The sequence below is a fragment of the Phocoena sinus genome, chromosome 8 (assembly GCF_008692025.1).
Source record: "Phocoena sinus isolate mPhoSin1 chromosome 8, mPhoSin1.pri, whole genome shotgun sequence".
NCBI classification, from domain to species: domain Eukaryota; kingdom Metazoa; phylum Chordata; class Mammalia; order Artiodactyla; family Phocoenidae; genus Phocoena; species Phocoena sinus.
Window position 1 is genome coordinate 99,490,976 of NC_045770.1, and position 16,718 is coordinate 99,507,693.

The 16,718-nt window shown below is 39.5% G+C and overlaps 1 protein-coding gene across 1 annotated transcript in view; it reads left to right on the plus strand.

Moving 5' to 3' along the window:
- LOC116758400 (olfactory receptor 10V1-like) overlaps positions 1–16,718 on the plus strand; it is a 46,668-nt gene that overhangs the window by 10,445 nt on the left and 19,505 nt on the right. The gene's annotated exons all lie outside the window — the stretch shown is intronic.

Consider the following 16,718-nt stretch of genomic DNA (forward strand, 5'->3'; position numbering starts at 1 on the left):
TTACCAAATTCACTGATTAGCTCTAGTAGTTTTCTGGTGGCATTTTTAGGATTCTCTATGTATAGTATCATGTCATCTCTAAACAGTGACAGTTTTACTTCTTCTTTTCTAACTTGTATTCCTTTTATTTCTTTTTCTTCTCTGATTCTCGTGGCTAGGAGTTCCAAAACTATGTTGAATAATAGTGGTGAGAGTGGACATCCTTGTCTTGTTCCTGATCTTAGAGGAAATGGTTTCAGTTTTTCACCATTGAGAATGATGTTTGCTGTAAGTCTGTTGTATATGGCCTTTATTATGTTGTGGTAGGTTCCCTCTATGCCCACTTTCTGGAGAGTTCTTATCATAAATGGGTGTTGAATTTTGTCAAAAGCTTTTCCTGCATCTATTGAGATGATCATATGGTTTTTCTTCTTCAATTTGTTAATATGGTGTGTCACATTGACTGATTTGAGTATGTTGAAGAATCCTTGTATCCATGGGATAAATCCCACTTGATCATGGTGTATGATCCTTTTAATGTGTTGTTGGATTCTATTTGCTAGTATTTTGTTGAGGATTTTTGCATCTATATTCATGAGTGATATTGGTCTGTAATTTTCTTTTTTTGTAGTATCTTTGTCTGGTTTTGGTATCAGGGTGATGGTGGCCTCATAGAATGAGTTTGGGAGTGTTCTTTCCTCTGAACTTTTTTGTAAGAGTTTGAGAAGGATGGGTGTTAGCTCTTCTCTAAATGTTTGATAGAATTTACCTGTGAAGCCATCTGGTCCTGGCCGTTTGTTTGTTGGAATATTTTAAGTCACAGTTTCAATTTCATTACTTGTGATTGGTCTGTTCATATTTTCTATTTCTTCTTGGTTCAGTCTTGGTAGGTTATACCTTTCTAAGAATTTGTCCATTTCTTCCAGGTTGTCCATTTTGTTGGCATAGTGTTGCTTGTAGTAGTCTCTTAGGATGCTTTGTATTTCTGTGGTGTCTGTTGTAATGTCTCCTTTTTCATTTGTAATTTTATTGATTTGAGTCCTCTCCCTCTTTTGCTTGATGAGTCTGGCTAATGGTTTATCAATTTTGGTTATCTTCTCAAAGAACCAGCTTTTGGTTTTATTGATCTTTGCTATTGTTTTCTTTGTTTCTATTTCATTTATTTCTGCTGTGATCTTTATGATTTCTTTCCTTCTGCTAACTTTGGGTTTCGTTTGTTTTTCTTTCTCTAGTTCCTTCAGGCGTAAGGTTACATTGTTTATTTGAGATTTTCCTTGTTTCTTGAAGTAGGCTTGTATAGCTATAAGCTTCCCTCTTAGAACTGCTTTTGCTGCATCCCATAGGTTTTGGATAATCGTGTTTTCAATGTCATTAGTCTCTAGGTTTTTTTTTTTTTTTTTTTTTTTTATGCGTTACGCGGGCCTCTCACCGCTGTGGCCTCTCCCGTTGCGGAGGACAGGCTCCGGACGCGCAGGCTCAGCGGCCATGGCTCACGGGCCCAGCCGCTCCGCGGCATGTGGGATCCTCCCAGACCGGGGCACGAACCCGCGTCCCCTGCATCGGCAGGCGGACTCTCAACCACTGCGCCACCAGGGAAGCCCTCTAGGTATTTTTTGATTTCTTCAGTGTTCTCTTGGTTATTTAGTAACGTATTGTTTAGCCTCCATGTGTTTGTGTTTTTTACATTTTTTTCCCTGTAATTCATTTCTAATCTCATAGCGCTGTGGTCAGAAAATATTTTTTATATGATTTCAATTTTCTTAAATTTACTGAGGCTTGATTTGTGACCCAAGATGTGATCTATCCTGGAGAATCTTCTGTGCGCACTTGAGAAGAAAGTGTAATCTGCTATTTTTGGATGGAATGTCCTATAAATATCAATGAAATCTATCTGGTCTATTGTGTCATTTAAAGCTTCTGTTTCCTTATTTATTTTCATTTTGGATGATCTGTCCATTGGTGTAATTGAGGTGTTAACGTCCCCCACTATTATTGTGTTACTGTTGATTTCCTCTTTTAGAGCTGTTAGCAGTTGCCTTATGTATTGAGTTACTCCTATGTTGGGGGCATATATATTTATAATTGTTATATCTTCTTCTTTGATTGATCCCTTGATCATTATGTAGTGTCCTTCCTTGTCTCTTGTAACATTCTTTTTTTTTTTTTGAGGTATGTGGGCCTCTCAGTGTTGCGGCCTCTCCCGTTGCGGAGCACAGGCTCCGAACACGCAGGCTCAGTGTCCATGGCTCACGGGACCAGTCACTCCACAGCATGTGGCATCTTCCCAGACCAGGGCATGAACCCATGTCCCCTGCATCGGCAGGCAGACTCTCAACTACTGCGCCACCAGGGACGCTCCCTCTTGTAACATTCTTTATTTTAAAGTCTATTTTATCTGATATGGGTTTTGCTACTCCAGCTTTCTTTTGATTTCCATTTGCATGGAATATCTTTTTCCATCCCCTCACTTTCAGTCTGTATGCGTCCCTAGGTCTGAAGTGGGTCTCCTGTAGACAGCATATATATGGGTCATCTTTTTGGTATCCATTCAGCAAGCCTGTGTCTCTTGGTTGGAGCATTTAATCCATTCACGTTTAAGGTAATTATCGATATGTATGTTCCTATGACAATTTTCCTAATTGTTTTGGGTTTGTTTTTGTAGGTCCTTTTCTTCTCTTGTTTTTCCCACTTAGAGAAGTTCCTTTAGCATTTGTTGTAAAGCTGGTTTGGTGGTGCTGAATTCTCTTAGCTTTTGCTTGTCTGTAAAGCTTTTGATTTCTCCTTCGAATCTGAATGAGATCCTTGTCGAGTAGAGTAATCTTGGTTGTAGGTTCTTCCCTTTCATCACTTTAAGTATATCATGCCACACCCTTCTGACTTGTAGAGTTTCTGCTGAGAAATCAGCTGTTAACCTTATGGGAGTTCCCTTGTATGTCATTTGTCATTTTTCCCTTGCTGCTTTAAGTAATTTTTCTTTGTCTTTAATTTTTGCCAATTTGATTACTATGTGTCTCGGCATGTTTCTCCTTGGGTTTAACCTGTATGGGACTCACTGCACTTCCTGGACTTGGGTGGCTATTTCCTTTCCCATGTTAGGGAAGTTTTCGGCTATAATCTCTTCAAATATTTTCTCTGGTCCTTTCTCTCTCTCTTCTTCTTCTGGGACCCCTATAATGCGAATGTTGTTGCATTTAATGTTGTCCCAGAGGTCTCTTAGGCTGTCTTCATTTCTTTTCATTCATTTTTCTTTATTCTGTTCCACAGCAGTGAATTCCACCATTCTGTCTTCCAGGTCACTTATCCATTCTTCTGTGTCAGTTATTCTGCTATTGATTCCTTCTAGTGTAGTTTTCATTTCAGTTATTGTATTGTTCATCTCTGTTTGTTCTTTAATTCTTCTAGGTCTTTGTTCAACATTTCTTGCATCGTCTCGATCTTTGCCTCCATTCTTTTTCTGAGGTCCTGGATCATCTTCACTATCAGTATTCTGAATTATTTTTCTGGAAGGTTGCCTATCTCCACTTCATTTAGTTGTTTTTCTGGGGTTTTATCTTGTTCTTTCATCTGGTACATAGCTGTCTGCCTTTTCATCTTGTGTATCTTTCTGTGAATGTGGTTTTTGTTCCACAGGCTGCAGGATTGTAGTTCTTCTTCCCCAGAAGCTATTTCTTTCTTTCTTTCTTTCTCTTTTTTGCCGCACAATGAACTCATTTGGGGAACTTTATTTTTTTTTTAACTTTTTATTTTATATTGGAATATAGCCAATTAATAATGTTGTGAAAGTTTCAGGTGCACAGCAAAGCAACTCAGCCATACATATACATGTAACCATTCTCCCCCAAACTCCCCTCCCATCCAGGCTGCCACATAACATTGAGCAGAGTTCCTTGTGCTATAGAGTAGGTCCTTGTTGGTTATCCACTTTAAATACAACAGTGTGTACATGTCAACCCTAAACTCCCTAACTATCCCTTCCCCCCACCCTTACTCCCTGGTAACCGTAAGTTCGTTCTCTAAGTCTGTAAGCCTGTTTCTGTTTTGTATATAAGTTCATTTGTATCATTTCTTTTTAGCTTCTGCATATAAGGGATATCATACAATATTTCTCTTTCTCTGTCTGACTTACTTTCCACAGTACGACAATCTCCAGGTCCATCCATGTTGCTGCAACTGACATTATTTCATTCCTTTTAATGGCTGAGTAATAGTCCATTGTACATATATACCACATCTTCTTTATCCGTTCCTCTATTGATGGACATTAAGGTTGCTTCCACGTTTTGGCCATTGTAAACAGTGCTGCAATGAACATTGTGTTGCATGTATCCTTTCAGACCATGTTTTTCTCCGGTTATATGCTCAGAAGTGGGATTGCAGGGTCATAGGGTAGCTCTATTTTTAGTTTTTTAAGGAACCTCCAGACTGTTCTCCATAGTGGCTGTACCAGTTTACATTCCCACCAACAGTGTAGGAGGGTTCCCTTCTCTCCACACCCGCTCCAGCATTTATTGTTTGTGGATTTTTTGATGATAGCCATTTTGACTGGTGTGGGGTGATATCTCATTGTAGTTTTGATTTGCATTTCTCTAATAATTAGCGATGTTGAACATCTTTTCATATACCTCTTGGCCATCTGCATGTCTTCTTTGGTTAAATGTCTGTTTAGGTCTTCTGCCCATTTTTTGATTCGGTTGTTTGTTTTGATGATATTAAGCCTCATGAGCTGTTTGTAAATTTTGGAGACTAATCCCTTGTCAGTCACATCATTTGCAAATATTTTCTCCCAATCTGTGTGCTGTCTTTTCGTTTTGTTTTTTATGCTTTCCTTTGCTGTGCAAAAGCTTTTGAGTTTAATTAGGTCCCGTTTATTCATTTTTGTTTTTATTTCCATTATTCTGAGAGATGGATCAGAAAAGATATTACTGCGATTTATGTCAGAGAGAGTTCTCCCTATGTTTTCCTCTAGGAGTTTTATACTGTCTGGTCTCACATTTAGGTCTTTAATCCATTTTGAGCTTATTTTTGTGTATGGTGTTAGGGAGTGTTCTAATTCCATACTTTTACATGTAGCTGTCCAGTTTTCCCAGCACCACTTATTGAAGAGGCTGTCCTTTCTCCACTGTACATTCCTGCCTGCTTTATCAAAGATAAGGTGACCATATGTGTGTGGGTTTATCTCTGGGCTTTCTATCCTATTCCATTTTCTCCATAAAGTCTTTCCTAATAGCATAATCAGGAACAGGCTTTTCTTTAAACTTATATAAACCTTCCTTATGGCCTTCTGTCTCATATTATAGATAATATTATGTACTTAAAAATTATTTGACTACATGTCTGACTAAAATCAAACACAATGGTGAGCTTTTTTTTTTTAAATTCTACACATGTAGTTAATGTATATTTGTTGACTTAATTTAAATCAATCTTCATGGGCATATAAATAATGAGACATCAAAGAAGGTCTAATGATATGGGAAGAACTACTTTAGACTGGAAAGCCTTGATCATTCATGAGACTCAAAGTAGATTTTTGTTCAACAAATATTCGTTTTGAGTATCTTCTTTGTGCTAGATGATATATGAGCGTTTAAGCAGGCAACTGACCTGAGAAGTGGAGATAATAAACAGGAACCTAGAGGAACTGTCCCCCAAAGGAGCAGAACTTTGAAACAGAAAAAATTGGGGACTGCTCTTAGTGAGAGGAGAGATTTTAAAAGAAGTAAACTTCATGGGAAAATGGTATCACTTAATGAGAGCATAATAAACAAGAGAAAACCTAGCAGGATAGGTGTAGATGCTGTAGAAGAGCCAAAGATGAACATGTCAAATTACTGTAAAAATTAGAACAACTTAAAAAAAAGAAACCGGTTAGTACATATGTTTCAGGCAAATTGAACAAATCAGGGTTCTGAACTGGATTTTCTCGAGCTCAGAGCCATTGAAGCTTTCAATAGAGAGAAAAGTCAATATAGGATCAACAGAGAGTTGCCAAAATCCGTAAAGAATGCAAACTATCTTTTTCTCCAGAAGACCAGGAACCAGAGACCAGAGCGGCTGCAGAACTTATGTGGAGTAAGACTGAGACCACAGTGGATGTTCTTGGGGTTCATCTTGAAACCAAGATAAGGAGCAGATTTGCAGTGGCCGGGTGGTGGGGGACAAAGGTTATCTCCAGATGCAGGAGTTCTGCCAATCCTGATATATCTTATGATAGAAAAGAAATTTTGTGCAATGTCTACTTTTCAATTTCGAATGGAGATCAAAAAAGCAAATGAAGTTGGATACCCCACAAGTTGTACCTACCAAGTCCATCTGTGGTTAGACTTTATTTACCCTAAAATAAGAAATCTAAGTTTTATAAAACCATTACACTTTTAATTTTAGCTTTGAGATGAGGAAACTTGAAGATATAGGGATTTGAGGGGGGCGGAAAGTAAGCTTTATTTTGTGAGACCCCAGGATGTGAAACAAAAACTAAAAATAAGAAATTACGGAGAGATAGCTTTTAGTTCAATAAAAAAGGAATATCTAGATTGGTTCTGGTTCTGGGCAAAATAAAGTAAGCATCATCTACCCCGTCCCTCCCACCGAATGCGGCTATAAAACTTGGACAAAAAGCAAGGAACAGTCATTTGGGGACTCTGAAAAGCAAACAGTTGCAGGCAGTTTGGGGAAGAAGACCAGAATTAAGTACTACCTAACTTGGGCTTCCCTGGTCGCGCAGTGGTTGAGAGTCTGCCTGCCGATGCAGGGGACACGGGTTCGTGCCCCGGGCCGGGAAGATCCCACATGCCTCGGAGCGGCTAGGCCAGTGAGCCATAGCCGCTGAGCTTGTGCGTCCGGAGCCTGTGCTCCGCAACGAGAGAGGCCACAACTGTGAGAGGCCCGCGTACTGCAAAAAAAAAAAAAAAAAAAAAAAAGTACTACTCAACTGGTGGCTGGTTTATCGCATTTTGTTCCCTCTCCGGTATTCCTTGGCCTGGACTCAAGGCAGCCTGAAACCCAGAAGTGCGTTTTGACAAGGATAGACAGGGCTCCAAGAGAAACCATCTGGTGCAGACTTGAAGAGTGAGAAGGGACCTGCTGGTGGTGACAATGGCAGCAGCGGGAACCAAAGGCACCTAGAACTCCGAGGGAGGGTACTTTCTTCTCCAATCAAAGGACCTGTTGTCCTAGAAGGTAGGTGAACCCCTGTCGATTTCTTCTCTCCCGTCTTCCTGCTGCTTGGACTCAGACTTGGGTGCTGTCAAGGGAAACTCCCTTCAGCGTAGGGTAAATAAAGCCTCAGCTTTCTGACCCAAATAGGAGAACCTTAGGGAACTGAAAAGTACCAAGGAGATTTTGGAGAGGGAGGAACTTAGGAAAATGACCTGATCAGGTTGTTTATGAACTCCTGGGCTCACCCCTGAGCCACATTCTAGTGGAAATGATTCCAAACAGCATACTAAAGACTTTGAGAACTGAACTAACAGATAAATTGCTTTTCAGGTGCCAGATTGGCCACTGGGTGGAACACATGTGGAGCGTATCTGAATATCACATTTTCGTTTTGAAATATCACTTATTGCTGGAAATGGAACTGACGTTGAAACCACAATGTAAAGGGGTAGTGGTGGTAAGAGAATTTCCCACACTTTGACTCTAATAACCAGAGAAATTACTGAGACTTGTGGTGATAGTAACCATGCCAACCCTAGTCTCCCAGAAGAGAATGAGGATGGGGAACAGATGGTAAAAATTGGGGGATAGCTGTGAATGTTGATCGTGTCCCAGCTGGGCTACTTTCTAGAGCAGTGGATCTTAAACTTTATTATGTATCAGAATCACGTGGAAGGCTTGTTAAAACTCAGGTTGCTGGACCCCACCTTCTCCAGTTTCTGATTAAGCAGGTCTGAGGTAGGGCCTGAGAATTTGCCTTTGTAACAGGTTTCCAGGTGATGTGGATGCTCCTGGCCTTGGGAACTGTGCTTTGAGGATCGCCCGTTGTAAAGTAGCATTGCAGAGGAACCAACTTGGTTCCGGGTGCATATTATTAATTGGAATAAGTGAGAAGCCAGACAGACTCCTCTGTGATTTAACATTTTTGTCTAGCAATTATGTGTTCGATATTACACACACGCACACGCACAGTTTGGTCCCTAACCCTAACTCTAACCTCCAGGAACAGCTCCTTCTTCAACTTTGCCTTTTTTTCCTTCATCTCCTCCCCCTCCCCACCCCCATCTTCACTCTCATTTTCTTCCTTCTCCTTCTTCTCTAGCAACTATTGCATTAAGTATTGAAAGAATATATATAATTTCCCTGACCTCCAGGAACAACTCCTCTTTATCTCCTTCCCCTTCCTCTTCCTCTTTCCCTTCTCTCTTCTCCTTGCCCTCTCCCTACTCTACTCCCTCCTTATTTTAGATACAGTAACAAAACATAGTTGGAATTTTCATGAGAACAATTAGAGTTCTCAGCAGAGTGATGACTCAGAGGAGGTCACAGAGTTTCTCTCCAAAGAATTATTCACAAGTGGTTGCAACATTGGACACTGGGTTCCGTTGCCCATAGATACTATAATACCTTTTGGCCCATTTAGCAGTTAGCCACATATTCCTGAATTTTCCAGGTGGAAAATGGATCTAGGTGGGATTCACTGATTCAGTTCCAGTTTTTGTAAACGGAACATATGACATATATCCATTAAGATCGATCAGTCTCTAGAAAATCAAACGAAAGGGCCCTTTTATTTGCAATGAAGCCCACCCACATCAACATGGGATGCTACTACTACACAATCAGGCCTCTGTACTTCTTTTGTTCTTGGAATTTGGGAAGAAAGAGACAGAACTTGAGAAAGACTACAGATGAGCTAGTTTTATCAAGTTCCATGAGAAAGAGGAAAGAATCTTTTTGAATGTCAAGAAAGAAAACAAAATTATATTTACAATCTTTCTGACATTAAGAAACAAAGCATGAGTTTGTTCTAATTCTTTTCATATTTTTCCTTTTTAGAAAAATAGCCACAAATAAAAGTTTCTCAACCCACATAAACAGCATCATAACAGCATATCTGAACTTAATGATCAGAAAAAGGGGAGCAGTTTTATGTACGAAAACATGTACGCTATTTGTATTATTAAAAAACTGGAAATACCTAAAATGTTTGGTTTGGGGAGAATGGTTTGACTCTGTGTTAATCAGCGATTGCTGCAAAGATGTTGTATAGCAAACCAATCCCAAACCTAGTGACTTATAAGCATGAATTTATTTATCTACTTAAAAAAATTGTGCAGGTGATTGTGTGCCAGCTTGGGCAGCTCTGCTTCAGGGTGAAGGTTGGATAGACTTGGCTTCAGGCTTCAGATTGTGTTTAGGTCTTCTGCACATGTCTTGTTTTGGGACCAAACTGAAGGGTCGTGCTTCCTGGGGCATGGTTTCCTCATTGTGATACAGGAAGGTAAGGGGTGAGTCAAATCAAGCAAGCATGTCTGAAATCTGTGCTCCATCATGTGTGCTAACATTCCATTGGTCAGAGAGAGTCACGTGACCAAGACCGCCGTCGATGGAGCCTGCCAATTTACTCTGCCTCCTCTAGGGTACAGCCAGGTTATGTGGCAGAGGGAGAGAGTAATGAATTGAGAAGGACAATCTAAATCTACAACACACTTTTACAGTCACATGCTTGAGACAGAAAGGGGGTAGGGCACAATCCTTAAAAGGATGACATGGCCATTGAGGACAAACATAAACTGGTTAGAACCGACTAGGTCCAAGATGGCAGACAAGTCGACTTCCACTAGACCTTGAGCCTCATTATACGCTCACTCTAATACATCAGCATATGCTAAATGACACACCCACAAGCATCATGACAGTTCCGAGGCCGACCATAAAAGGCCAAAAAGTAGGTGGTGACTCAGTTCCTGGAAAATCTCCACCCCTTCCCCAAAATAGTTGGAATAATCTCCTTCTACTCATTAGCCTACAAAATTACCTAGCCCATAAAAACTAACTACACCATATTACGGGGCCTCTCGCCTTCTGAAATGGCCCACACTCTGTCTGGGAAGTGTGTTTCTCCCAGGGCCGCTCTCACATTCTGAGATGGACCACATTCTGTCTGTGGAATCTATATCTCTCTAAATAAACCTGCTTTCACTTTACTATGGCTCACTCTTGAATTCTTTCCTGTGCAAAGCCAAGAATCCACACTTGGTGGCCGTCCCAGGACTCGCCTGAGACCCGGGACATTACCATCCTCTGATGCCCCCACTTTTCCCTGCAACATGGTGAGGTGTTTTCTTTAAAAAGAACTTTTTATTGTGGGTAATGTCAAAATACCCAAGTGGCAAGAAGAGTTCAATGAATCCCTGGGTGCCCATCACTCAGCTTCAGCAGTCATCAACTCCTGGCTTCCCTTCTTTCATCTGTATTTCCATTCACTCCCCTAGTTGGGCTATTTTAACTCCTAGGTACCATATACTTTAGGATCTATCTCTAAGAGGTAATTTTTTTTTAAAAAGCATTAGTCATAATCCCTTGAACAAATAATTTCTTAAGAACATGATAGAATCTTAGTTATCAAAAACTATGTCTACAATAGGTCTGTAATGACATAGGAAATGAATATAACTTTGAGTGAAGGAGGATAATGTATGACTACAGGTACATTAAAAACATGCTAAACAAGAGATCAAATGGAAATTTAACAAAATGTTAATAACAGTTTTTCTTTAGTAGTGGGAATAAATGTGATTAAGAACTTTTAATTTTTATCCCCTTAAACACTTTCTTTAATAATTATGGATTATATTTATAATGAAAATAATGATGCCAAATTCAAATTTAGACATAAACTTAAATTCCTGGGCAAGGCAACTTACCTATTTGGATATGCAATCTTCCCTAATATTCCTATTACTAGTTTACTGAAAAGGAAGCATAAAAAACTAGAAAGAGCATATACTTGCCATCAGAAGACCTTGGGCAAATCACTCAAACTCAACAGAACCTATGTGTACTCCCCATTTGCCAAATGAGGATAATATAATAGCAAACTAGGAACATTTTGGTCTTGAGGATCAAGTGCACGTGAAAACATTTTGTAAATGGAAACTTGCCATACAATTGTAAGGTATTATTATTATTTCTGAGACCAGTTTCTGAGCTAGAATCTGAAGGTTGATAACCATGATAGCATGTTTTAGACAGCAGGCTGTGGGAAATTGTCTTGTTCTTCTGTTTCATGTGATCAGTTGGAAAGAGTACTGGGCTGATGACCGGGTTGGCTTGGGTTCTAGGTCTGGTGTTGTCATCAACTAGCCTTGTAACATTCTGAGAGTCCTTTCCACTTTTTTTTTTTTTTGTAAAAATTAGGAGGTTGGGTTAGATGATCTTAAAGGGTCCCCTATCTATGACAGACAACTGATGGCAAAATGCCAGCATTTGCTTACAGTAATTAGGTTAATTTTTTTTACTGTCTGCTGGGTTGATATTCATGCAAATTTGCACAATTCTGTTGAGAGGAAATGGATGAATTAAAATGTGGAATCCAAGTTTTCATAATGTAGATGACAGAGTAGATCATCGAGTTTCATATTTAGAACCACACAATATACTGAAACATCGTTTTGGGAACTTGTATGCTGCCTTCATTGTGAGCTGGACTTAATCAGAACATTTAAGTTGGTATTCTACTCCTGTCTCTTACCAGCTGGGTGACCTTGGACTAATCCCTTAAGTGTCTTGATGCTCCATTTCTCAATTTGACAAATGTGTATTATAATGTCCGTTTCATAGGGATTCTGTTAAGAGGGTAAAAATGATAATATTCTTGGAAGAACCTTGCTTATGGAAAAGTACTGTACACATGCAAAGTCTCTACTTTGACGATCAGGGGTGAGTCATCTGAAAGCATAGCATTGCCTGTTTTCACTCATTTTAATGAATGAAGCTGGTAAAGGGAATAACCAAAGGCCATGGGTGTTAAAAAAAAAAAAAAGTAAATAAAAGAAATAATTAGTTTCCAAAGCTGGACAAGAACCAGAAATGGAAGCTGGAGTTTTGGAGGTTGACATTGGGGCAAGAGATTTGTCAGGAGACCAGGGTTTCAGTTCAGTGATTATCCACTCCCTGGATTCATTACCCTGAGGCTTATTAAATGGAGTTAGAACCTTTAGGGATATATATGTGGGCATGTTATAATAATTCTCTGTTGGCACTGTGTCACCTTAAGGCATAATTATCCGACTCAAGAATGAAGTTGAATTTGCATTAAATTAACTCTAGCAAAGAGAACTCTGATAACAACTGGAAACAAAGATTTGGCACACATCTAAATAAAGTATGCCAGTTCTCAAATATTGGGGCCAATAGTTCAGAGATATTTTCTTGTTTCATGCACTGACACAACTCATTTATAAGACTGTACAGTTTATATTCTTTTCCCTCTTTCTCATGTCTTACAAAGCCCTAGTATCCTGATTATTTCATTCCTTGTAATCTTGAGGCCTTGGGAAAATAAATATACTTTTTCCCCTAATGGTAAAATAAGCAATTCTGTTAGTTCCTCACGGCAGTCCAAATGTCAATCTCTCTCTCTGGAGTGTGCTTCTCCAATTATTTTCCTAGAAAACTCCAGCTCAGCCTTCCTCAGCTGCTCCAATGCCACATCTTCTGTGAAGGCTTGCTTGGTTACCCACATCTTCTGTGAAGGCTTGCTTGGTTACCCCAGACTGTAATTCACTCCCCACCATGCCTCTCACAGTACTTCATGCATGTTTCAGTTTAGCCTTCGTTGCATCAAATCATGGTGGTTTGTTATCATGTTTGTTACCCATTCTGGACTATAAGATCCTTAAAGAGAGGAGCATGCCTTTTTCCACAGTTAGGTCTCAAGATCTCATACTATATCTGATGTTGGATATGGGATGAAATCAGAAGAGAGGGGGAAGAACTCAGTGCCTGAACACTTAGTCTAATTTTGACCTGCATCTCTTCTCTGAAATGGATGTATGCTCAAAAGACAGAGCCAAGAAGTCTCTTCATTATTATTCATCTCTTTTCTTGCTTCCTGCCATTCCCCATTTCTCCATTCCTTCCTTTCTTTTATCTTCCCCCTATTCTTACCTGTAATAAATAAAAATATTCACAGTGTAAAAATATAAAGCAGTACATGGATTATGACCTAAAGGACAAAATAAATATTCATAATTAGTTGCTGATACAAATACATAATTGAATAAAATTAAAGGGGGAGAATAGACAAATCTCCCATACAGTAGAATTCCAAGTAGTAGATACTTCCCTCTCAATTTGGGGGAGAATAACTCCCTATTCCTTAAGTGTGAACTTAAGTGGTGACTTCCTTCCAAAAAATACAATTTGGAAAGGGAGAAAAAAGGGTAAGTTTACACTAGAGAACCTGACAAACACTACCTCAGTCGGGTGATCAAAGTCAATGGCAATAATGAAGTTATGTTTTGAGTATGTACCCTTGACATGATGTGATGAGAATGGTGTTTTACCTCCATGTCTTTCTACCCAAAACTCATAACTCCTTGTCTAACTGTCAGACAAATTCAATTTGAAGGACATTCTACAAAATACCTGACCAGAACTTCTCAAAACTGTCAAGGTTATTAAAAACAAGGAAAGTCTAAGAAACTCACAGCCAGGAAGAACCTAAAGAGACATGACAGCTGAATGTTCTGTGGTATCCTGGATGGGATCCTTGAATGGAAAAAGGATATTAGGTTAAAAATAAAGTACTCTGAATAAAGTCAGAACTTCAGTTCATAAGAATGTGTCAGTATTGGTTAATTAGTTATGACAAATGTACTTTAGTCATGTTACCAATAGGGGAAACTGAGTACAGTGTGTACATACTCATTCTTATCTAAAATAGACATTCCTATCATTTATTTCCTATTGTGTTACCATGTTGATTGCCTTTATGGCAATTATCACAGTCTGTAATTATCTTTTCTGTTGTTTTAACACCAGAATTTAATTTATTAGCAAATTGACACAAAAATGTACAGTAGGCAAAGACTGTTTTCATTGCATCTTTTCGTTTCCTTACTTCTCTATATACCAGGGGATCCTGATTAAAATTTAGAGCCACTGCTTCCTCCCAGAACTCACAATGAAGCATCATATATAGGCCTTTTGCTTTTCCTTTTTTTTTTTTTTTGCGGTATGCGGGCCTCTCACTGTTGTGGCCTCTCCCGTTGCGGAGCACAGGCTCCGGTCGCGCAGGCTCATCAGCCATGGCTCACGGGCCCAGCCGCTCCGCGGCACGTGGGATCTTCCCGGACCGGGGCGCGAACCCGTGTCCCCTGCATCGGCAGGCGGACTCTCAACCACTGCGCCACCAGGGAAGCCCAGGCCTGTTTCTTAATAGCATCTTTTCTTTTTCTTTGTTTTTTTGAGCAGAGAAAGGTGTATTGCAGGGCCAAGCAAGGAGAACAGGTGGCTTGTGCTCAAAAACCCAACTCCTTTTAATAGCATCTTATGCAATCCTTCACCTTAATTCAACTGAGCAACCCTTTACAGAGATTCCATCTTGAAATGTAATTATCTACTTTGTTTACTCTATGTCTCTCCCATTAGACTGTAAACTCAATAGAGCAAAGATCTTCTCTGTTCATTCACTGCTGCATTCCCAGTATGTTCCAGGTTGCCACACATAGTAGATACTCAGTAAATACCCATTGAATGAATGAAGGAAGGAATTATTGATTGTTGTAACCAAGACTCAGTGGATCATTGCAACTGGAGCAGAACTAACTCATTACATTACATTATAAATAGAATATACTTCATGCTTTCTCTAAAGAGAGGTAGTAGAGAAAGTGCCTTTGACCTGGGCTCTATTTCATCTTCCCTCCCTCCCTCTCTCCCACCTTTCTTTCTCTCTTTCTTTTCTTCCTCCCTCCCCCACTTCCTCCATTACTTCCTTCCTTCCTTCCCTAGTTCCATTCTTTCAATAATAAAAACAATAATATCCCCGAGCATCCCATGAAGTGTGAATAACATGATATTGCCTGGAGTTTCATCTTGGAAGATGTGTAAATAGGTTGGTAATGTACAATGTTAGGAAGTTACTTCTAGGAGACTCAGCCTTTCTCTATCGAAAGGTTGCCACTGAACCACAAGCACCTAGCTACTAAGGATAAAGAAAGTCTCTTTCTGTGCACAGCTGGGGGCTTTCCCCATCCTGGGATCACTGAAAGCAAGGATGACAAAGAGGCTTGGGAATCTTGAAAGACAGTCACAAAAGAAGAGTTGGATGTTAGAACCTGAGCATAGTGCACCTTCCTACATGTTTAATGAAGAGCAGTGGTGGATAACTAACAAAGACAGTATTTTGTATAGTCTGTGTTAGTCTTTGGAGTATTTCTGTGCTTTGATTGGTGTGTTCAGTTTCTTCCGTTAGGTTATTTAACCTGTACTTCTCCAGATGATTTTTTTTTTGAGTGTCACCCATCATTGTGGCAAACTTATGAGATATTTGATGATATATTAGGCAGAGTCTCTGGAATCAGTGAGGTCAGCATCTGACTTGGGAGATAAAACACACAGGCCAGGAATGTTTCCCTAATAATGAAGTCCAATGTGAGACTGTCCCTTGAAAGTGATGTTATCATAGTTGAGAACAGAGGGATAATAAGAGTCAGGTAAGGCTTTACGGTGGAGGTGAGCTTGCCCTGAAAGAATGACTGTGAATTAATGATTAATGGCTTAATTTGATGTTTTTGAAATCTCTAGACACCAAGCTAACAGAAATAGTTACGTTCTCCAAAGAGGTCAGAGTGTACATGAGCACTACAATGTTACAGGTGCTGTGATGGAGTTATACTCAAGGTACAGAGGGAGCATGGCGGAGAGTGTGGTCACTTGTTCTGGCATGGGAAGCGTGGTCAGGAAAGCCTTTTGAGATGACGTGTTGCTGGGCTAAATAGCTCAATAAAAAATACATATCTTTACAAGATATCTAATAGGAAAACGTAGAGGTATATTGTTTAGGTTTTAACAATCCTCTGTATTTTAAACAGAAAAGATTGGATGTAGTGAGATGTGTGCTTACCAAATCATTGAAAGGGATGGAGAAGGTGGCTCTAGGCTGGGACTCTAGGAAAGACTTTATAGGCGCAGAACTGGACACCAAGAGGAAACATGACATTATCTGAAAGAGTCTGGGTAAGGATTGCATCTGAGTGGTGGAAAATTAAATAACATCCTAAGTTGTTAGGGAGTCTAGGAAGTCTAAATCCTTTTAGGTTCTGAGTTTGTGAACACTCACCAGATGGTGGTTGGAACAGATTATGTACAGGCCAAGTTGCCTCACAAGTTGTACATCGACTGCAAAAGTCAAAGACCATCTAGTACCATACCCCTGGGGTAGGTAGGCTGTCTAATTGGACTGGCAAAATACAGATCAGAAAATTGTCCCATACAAGACAAACACATGGAGAATATTCAAGTTTGTAATTTAATAATTAACACACACACACACACACATGCGTACACACAGCCTAGCTGGTTATCTGCTGTCCACATTGCTATCATGCACATTTCTTTTATTTTTAATTTTCTTTATTTATTATAGAGATATAATCGACATATTATATTAGTTTCAGGTATAAAGACATAATGATTCAATATTTGGTATATATTGTAAAATGGTCATCACAACAAGTCTAGTTAATATCTGTCACCCACACATAGTTACCAAATTTCTTTTTCTCATG